We start from the raw sequence: 7,753 nt of genomic DNA on the forward strand, positions 1-7,753 counted from the left end.
TAGTTACTGATTTATGGGTCGGATTTCACTCGACCCGTGGTTGGGAACTAATGATAGGTTTGGTTTACAACGATTTTGGATTGGATCATAACAATCAGATTATATCTGGTCTTGTTTCCATTTTTCCAGTTATTCTAGATGCAATTGTTAAATATTGGATTTTTCATTATTTAAATCGTGTATCTCCTTCGCTTGTAGTAATTTTTCATTCAATGAATGAATAAAGAACTCATTTGATTTCATCATATCAATCAAATTAGAATCCTTCTTCCTTTATAAAGAAATAGAAATTAAGCATTTAATTCAAAATTTGACTTAATTCCTTATACTTTCATCTGCTCAAGGTATTCATCGTATATTCCAGTACAATTATTCTAGTACAATGCCAAACTCCTGTATAGGTAACTATACTAGTTACCTATCTAATTTCTTGTAGAAACTCCGAAATGACATGCAAAATCAAAATGCTTTTTCTTGGGTACCTAAAAACCCATCAGTAGTATTTTGGATGACTCGATCCATTTCTGTATCGATCATGATATATGTAATAACTCGGTCATCCATTTCAAATGCATATCCCGTTTTTGCGCAGCAGGGTTATGAAAACCCGCGAGAAGCAACGGGACGAATTGTATGTGCCAATTGTCATTTAGCTAATAAACCCGTGGATATTGAAGTTCCGCAAGCTGTGCTCCCTGATACTGTATTTGAAGCAGTTGTCCGAATTCCTTATGATAAGCAACTGAAACAAGTTCTTGCTAATGGTAAAAAGGGAGGTTTGAATGTAGGGGCTGTTCTCATTTTACCCGACGGATTCGAATTAGCCCCCCTGATCGTATTTCTCCCGAATTGAAAGAAAAGATTGGAAATTTGTCTTTTCGTCCTAATAAAAGAAATATTATTGTGATAGGTCCTGTTCCTGGTCAGAAATATAGTGAAATCATCTTTCCCATTCTTTCCCCCGACCCTGCTACGAAGAAAGATGTTCACTTCTTAAAAAATCCCATATATGTAGGTGGGAACAGAGGAAGGGGTCAGATTTATCCTGATGGTAGCAAAAGTCACAATACAGTCTATAATGCTACATCAGCAGGTGTAGTAAGTAGAATAGTACGTAAAGAAAAGGGTGGATATGAAATAACCGTTGTTGATCCATCGGATGGACATCAAGTAGTTGATATTGTACCTCCAGGACCAGAACTTCTTGTTTCAGAGGGTGAATCCATCAAGCTTGATCAACCATTAACAAGCAATCCCAATGTGGGAGGCTTTGGTCAGGGAGATGCAGAAGTAGTGCTTCAAGACCCATTACGGGTCCAAGGTCTTTTATTCTTTTTTGCATTTGTTATTTTGGCACAATTTTGGTTCTTAAAAAGAAGCTGTCAGATCTTCATCCTGAATGAAAGCCGCAGATGGTTAGAGAGTTGAGTTTGGGCGAATTATTGTGATAAAGACGGGTGCAATTTTGATTGAGTTTTTCTAGTCAGTCGCGTCGGGTCTGCCGCTCAGTTGAAAGCTATGAAACAAGTATGCGGGAGGGAATTTGTCACACTTCCTTTTAATACTTAACTATTGCAAAAGACTGCTGATGATGGGAGGAGGAGTTGGACTCTTTCCTATAAGATCTATCTCAGCCAGAAAGGTAGTTGTTGCCATGGACGGTGGGCATTCCTTCTGTGACCCGAGGAGAGCCCCACCCATCAGCAGTATTTTTCAATTATGAAATTCACCCTAATAACTAAAGAACTAACCATCAGCATCAGCAGTATTCTAAATTGAGTTCTTCCGGGAGGAAGAATGAGAAAATTTTGCCGCACGGATTCTCAGTCTCTAAAGGAACAATCCAACATGATGAAGAATATATAGAAAAATACAAATAAGAAAATATCAACGAAGAGGGGTCATGGAAAGAACAGGTTCAAAATCACGATCAATTCGTTTTTCAAAGCCTGCTGCAGCTGCACGGGCCCTTCCTGCATGCCACAAATGCCCCACAAAAAAGAAGAATCCTAGAACAAAATGGGAAGTTGCCAACCAACTTCTAGGAGAGACATAATTGACTGCATTGATCTCCGTAGCTACGCCACCCACGGAGTTTAAAGAACCTAAAGGAGCATGAGTCATATATTCCGCCGAACGTCGTTCTTGCCAAGGTTGTATGTCTTTTTTCAACCTACTCAGGTCCAAACCATTCGGACCCCTTAGAGGTTCTCACCAAGGAGCACGAAGATCCCAAAAACGCATAGTTTATCCTCCAAAAACAATCTCTCCGGTGGGGGAACGCATTAGATATTTACCTAAACCCGTAGGTCCTTGGGCGGATCCCACGTTAGCTCCAAGACGTTGGTCTCTAACTAGAAAGGTAAATGCTTGAGCTTGAGAAGCCTCGGGCCCAGTAGGCCCGTAAAACTCACTAGGGTAAGCGGTATTATTAAACCAGACAAAACAACAAGCGGTGAAACCAAAGATAGATAAAGCACCTAAACTATAAGACAAGTAAGCCTCTCCAGACCATACAAATGCACGGCGAGCCCATGCAAAGGGTTTGGTTAAGATATGCCAAATTCCACCAAGTATACAAATGGCACCTAACCATACATGTCCCCCAATTATATCTTCTAAATCGTCTACACTAACAATCCACCCTTCCCCCCCAAAAGGAGATTTCAGTAAATAACCAAATATGACACTTGGACTAAGGGTCGACGTTCGTCATTTTTCTTACATCTCCCCCCCCAGGGGCCCAGGTATCATATATGCCCCCAAAATAAAGAGCCTTGAGTACTAGAAGAAAAGCACCTAAACCTAACAAAATGAAATGAATACCCAAAATGGTAGTCATTTAATTTCGATCTTTCCATACATAACCGAAGAATGGAAAAGATTCTTCAAGAGTCTCGGGCCCAAGAAGCGCATGATAAATACCACCAAAGCCTAAGACTGCAGAGGAAATTAAGTGAAGTACTCCAGATACGAAGTATGGAAAGGTGTCTATAACCTCCCCCCCCGGACCTACCCCCCAACCTAGAGTAGCTAGGTGTGGAAGTCAAATCAATCCTTGTTCATACATGGGTTTCTCTGGTACGAAATGAGAAACTTCAAATAGGTTCATTGCTCCGGCCCAAAATACGATTAATCCGGCATGGGCTACGTGAGCTCCAAGTAGTTTACCGGACAAATTAATAAGTCTAGCATTCCCGGCCCACCAAGCGAAACCTGTGGTTTCTTGGTCACGACCAGTTAAAGTGAAAGTTCCATTAAAGAGCGTTTCCACGTGGTAGAACCTCCTCAGGGAATATAAGGTTTTCATGAGGCTGATCCTGAGCCGCCATCCAAGCACGAATACCTTCGTTTAAGAGAAGATTTTTGGTGTAGAAAGTTTGGATCTTCCGCTGCACGTATTTCTTGGGAAACGAAAGAATAGGCACGTAGATTCAGAGCCAGACCAACTACCCCAATAGCACTCATCCATAAACCAGTTACGGGTACAAATAGCATAAAGAAATGTAACCAACGTTTATTAGAAAAAGCAACCCCGAAGATTTGGGACCAAAAACGATTAGCAGTAACCATTGAATAAGTCTCTTCGGCTTGAGTTGGGTTAAAAGCACGAAATGTATTTGCACCGTCACCATCTTCGAATAAAGTGTTTTATACGGTAGCACCATGAATAGCGCATAGCAGAGCAGCGCCTAATACTCCGGCAACTCCCATCATATGAAATGGATTTCACGTCCAATTATGAAACCCTTGGAAAAAGAGGATGAATATAAATATAGCTGCTACGCCAAAACTTGGTGCAAAGAACCAACCAGATTGACCCAGTGGATAAATCAAGAATACGGAAACACTAAATCTCTATTCTAGTTCTATCGTCGGCTATGGGTTCGAATCTAAGAGAAATTCTGGATAATGTTTGTTACCCTGAAATTTTCTTGTCTTTCCTTAATCTGAATGATAAGGAGAAAAGGGTCAAAAGAAAGTGCTATTTTGGAATTTGATCAACAATTTGCTTGTGTAGGCGGGGATCCGATATTTTCTGAGTCCTTATGTAAGGAATTACAAAAGAGATTTTTTCAACAAAGATGTGAATTAGGAAGGATTGGTCGACGAAATATGAACCGTAGACTGAATCTTGATATACCTCAGAACAATACATTTTTGTTACCACGAGATGTATTGGCTGCTGTGGATCATTTGATCGGAATGAAATTAGGAATGGCTTGATGATATGAATCACTTGAAAAAGAAACGTATGAGTTCTATAGCGGACTTGTTACAGGATCAATTTGGACTGGCTCTTGTTCGTTTAGAAAACGCAGTTCGAGGAACTATATCTGGAGCAATTCGTCATAAATTGATACCGACTCCTCAAAATTTGGTAACTTCAACTTCATTAAGAACCACTTATGAATCGTTTTTTGGCCTACATCCTTTATCTCAAGTTTTGGATCGAACTAATCCATTGACACAAATTGTTCATGGGCGAAAATTGAGTTATTTGGGTCCTGGAGGATTGACGGGTAAAACTGCAAGTTTTCGGATACGAGATATTCATCCTAGCCACTACGGACGTATTTGTCCAATTGATACGTCCGAAGGAATCAATGTTGGACTTATTGGATCCTTAGCCATTCATGTGAGGATTGGCCATAGGGGATCCATAAAGAGTCCGTTTTATGAAATATCTGAAAGATCAGAGGCACAGATAGTTTCTTTATCACCAAATAGAGATGAATATTATAGGGTAGCAGCTGGAAATTCTTTGGCCTTGAATCAGAGTATTCAGGAAGAACAGGTTGTTCCAGCTCCGTCAAGAGTTCCTGACTATTGCATGGGAACAGATTCATCTTAGAAGTGTTTTTCCCTTCCAATATTTTGATATTGGAGCTTCTCTCATTCCTTTTATCGAGCATAATGATGCGAATCGGGCAGAGTTCTAATATGCAGCGCCAAGCAGTTCCGCTTTCTCAGTCCGAGAGGTGCATTGTTGGAACTGGACTGGAACGTCAAACGGCTCTAGATTCGGGGGTTTCCGCTATAGCCGAACACGAGGGAAAGATCATTTATACTGATCCTCACAAGAAGATTTTCTTTTTGCAAGTAAAAGAAGATTCTTTATATACACTCTTTCTTGCATTAAGTTGAATGTGCGAATTCCCTCTCATCTGTCGATTCAAAAGTCATTTATCGAGTGCGATTTAGACTGTCTGACTCCTATCAAGCTAATCCCCGCCTCTATCTAGTCTTCAGATGCCGTATCCATACTAGAAACGGAAGATGAGGCAAATCGGATTACCCGCGATAGTCAGGCAAATCGGAAGATTGTCCCTCTCCAGAATTCGTCCCTAGAACAAGAACAGGAGCAGCTTAAGAATATCTTCATTCCGCTCCCGCAGGTCGAGTTACTCCTTTCAAGGGTCTATCCTCGTACGTATTAAATATAATGAGTCCCGAACGAGCCACTCCTTATGATTGATATGTTTTCAGTCCCGTCCGGTTCTTTTTAACCTGTCTTTCTTACTCTAACCATGAACATGAACTCTGAATCTCGGACCATGAACGAATATGAACTCTTTCTGAACCCGCGAGCGTATTTAAATGAATCTAGTCCCGAACTCTTTCTCGAACTCTTGTCAGTAGCTTAATTCACATGAACAACATCTCTCGGAAGGCAACAAGCATATTAAGATAATTTGTACCGCAGCTAAAAACCCATCAGCAGTATTTTGTTTTTGGCTATTCAAAACGTATACTGATCTGACCCGTATTGCGATCCCTTCGGCCCTTGTTTTCATTGTTCAACTGTTTGACAACATTAAAAACCAACTGCCCACCCTCTCTATCTATCCAAGGGATTAGAGGGCAGAGGCCTTTGGTGTCCCTTCCAGTCAAGAATTGGGGCCTCACAATCACTAGCCAATATGCTTTTCTCTCATGCCTTTCTTCGTTCATGGTTTGGTTCGAGATTCTGGTGTCCTAGGCGTAGAGGAACCACACCAATGGTGGTGAAACTCTACTGCGGTGACGATACTGTAGGGGCGGATAAATAGCTCGACGCCAAAAAGAAATAAAGCGATCTGAAACTCAGTGCCCTTCCAAGTACTTCTCACTTTCACCATATTAGACCCACGGATAAGTAGCCATTCACGACTCAAGCAGTTGCTGTTCGGAGCCATTTGCTGAAGTTGGATCCCGTGCCTTTCGCTAACAAATAACCATGAACTTCAAGCATTCACTCTTTTCACGTCGCTGTCGCTCCCGTCGTTGTCACTCGGACCTGATATTTGAGGTCGATCCCAACAGATTACAGTATTTTGCAGCAGTATTTTGTCGTTAATGGCTATTCAAAACGTATACTGATCTGCCCACGTCGTTCTCACTCGTACCTTTCCTTTTGATTTCACTCTTGGAATTGACTCTTTTAGTTTTTCTGTAGAGTCCTTCTTGTTTAATGATAAAAAGCTTCCCTTCCACTTTCTTATTATTTTGAAATATGAAATGCAAGAGATCAAAATCCAAAATGCAAAGGTCGTCTTATTAAAAATCCCAATTATTACATCTCTTCTCTATCACTTCACACCTCGGAACGCACTGTTCTATTTCTTATAGATATCTAGAAAGGCGCTTTCACATCTTCTTAACCCGAAATGGCTGAGGAGAGGAAAGGTTCTTGAGGGTACTCCCGGGAACAGATCCAGTGGAGACGGGGTGGGGCCTGTAGCTCAGAGGATTAGAGCACGTGGCTACGAACCACGGTCTCGGGGGTTCGAATCCCTCCTCGCCCACAACCTTCCCTTTTTGGAAGGGCCTTTCCCTCTGGGGGTAGGAAAAGAATGATCGGGATAGCGGATCTAAAGCTATTGAACTTGGGTATGGTCTTTTCTCTAAATGGAATGTCCTTACTTTCTTTATTTAAAGTGAAAGATTCGATCATTACATATAGTCAAAAAAAAGTCCGGAATCAGCATATTAATGTTTGACTCCCCGTAACTCTTCCTCAGCCAGGCTTGGGCAGAATAGCAGAGCCAGTATAAGTATGAGTAGCATAGCAAGCGTTCCTCGTCATTAATATGTTTGCTCGCGCGTCTTGTGGCCTATCGGGATCATCGATGACTGCATCTTTAATGCACTGCTAGTACATCATCTGAGAATTCCGGAATTGGCTATTTACAAGGGATTATCCCGGATCGTAGCCGAGGTATTGACGGCGATTCTCAAATAAAGTAGAACAGAATGTGATAGAATGCTATAGAAAGAAAGAGAGCGAACCCCGTCGTTCTCACTCGGCCCTAACGGTCAAAGCGAGCGAGATCATTCCATTCTTTTTTCTTTAATTAAGACAAATCTCCCCAAGTAGGATTCGAACCTACGACCAGAAATACCATTAACAGCCGACCGCTCTACCACTGAGCTACTGAGGACCAACGGACTTAAGGAAGCCGACTCTCGTTCTTTGGACCACTATGACCGAAAAGAGAAAAAGTTCGTCACTTTATATTTTTCACATAGACCTAAAGAAAGGGTGACGTCCCCTTTCCCTCCCCGGCTGGAGAGCCCCCAGGACAGGACAAGGGGGGCGGCGGTCAACCATCCACTCTCGATATGCATATTGATCAATCTTTCTCCGCGTCCTGCCAGTTCGCTAAGTAGACTCACTCTACCGAGGGAATGAGAAGATCTTATACCATTTTCACGACTGTTGTTTGGTTGAATCTTATCTTGTCCCTTCCTAGTCCGTATAAGCAGTAGT

At 41.7% G+C, this 7,753-nt stretch overlaps 1 non-coding gene and 3 pseudogenes across 1 annotated transcript; 2 read left to right on the plus strand and 2 right to left on the minus strand.

Moving 5' to 3' along the window:
* Window positions 1-451: 451 nt before the first annotated feature.
* On the plus strand, window positions 452-2,466 carry LOC122037614 (annotated as a pseudogene).
* Window positions 2,467-2,852: 386 nt separating this feature from the next.
* On the minus strand, window positions 2,853-3,855 carry LOC122037600 (annotated as a pseudogene).
* A 5-nt stretch (window positions 3,856-3,860) lies between these two features.
* On the plus strand, window positions 3,861-5,522 carry LOC122037615 (annotated as a pseudogene).
* Window positions 5,523-7,348: 1,826 nt separating this feature from the next.
* On the minus strand, window positions 7,349-7,424 carry TRNAN-GUU. Its single transcript has one exon. It is a non-coding gene; the product is annotated as a tRNA-Asn (tRNA).
* Window positions 7,425-7,753: the final 329 nt, after the last annotated feature.

The sequence above is a fragment of the Zingiber officinale genome, unplaced genomic scaffold, assembly GCF_018446385.1.
Source record: "Zingiber officinale cultivar Zhangliang unplaced genomic scaffold, Zo_v1.1 ctg68, whole genome shotgun sequence".
In the NCBI taxonomy this organism is placed as follows: domain Eukaryota; kingdom Viridiplantae; phylum Streptophyta; class Magnoliopsida; order Zingiberales; family Zingiberaceae; genus Zingiber; species Zingiber officinale.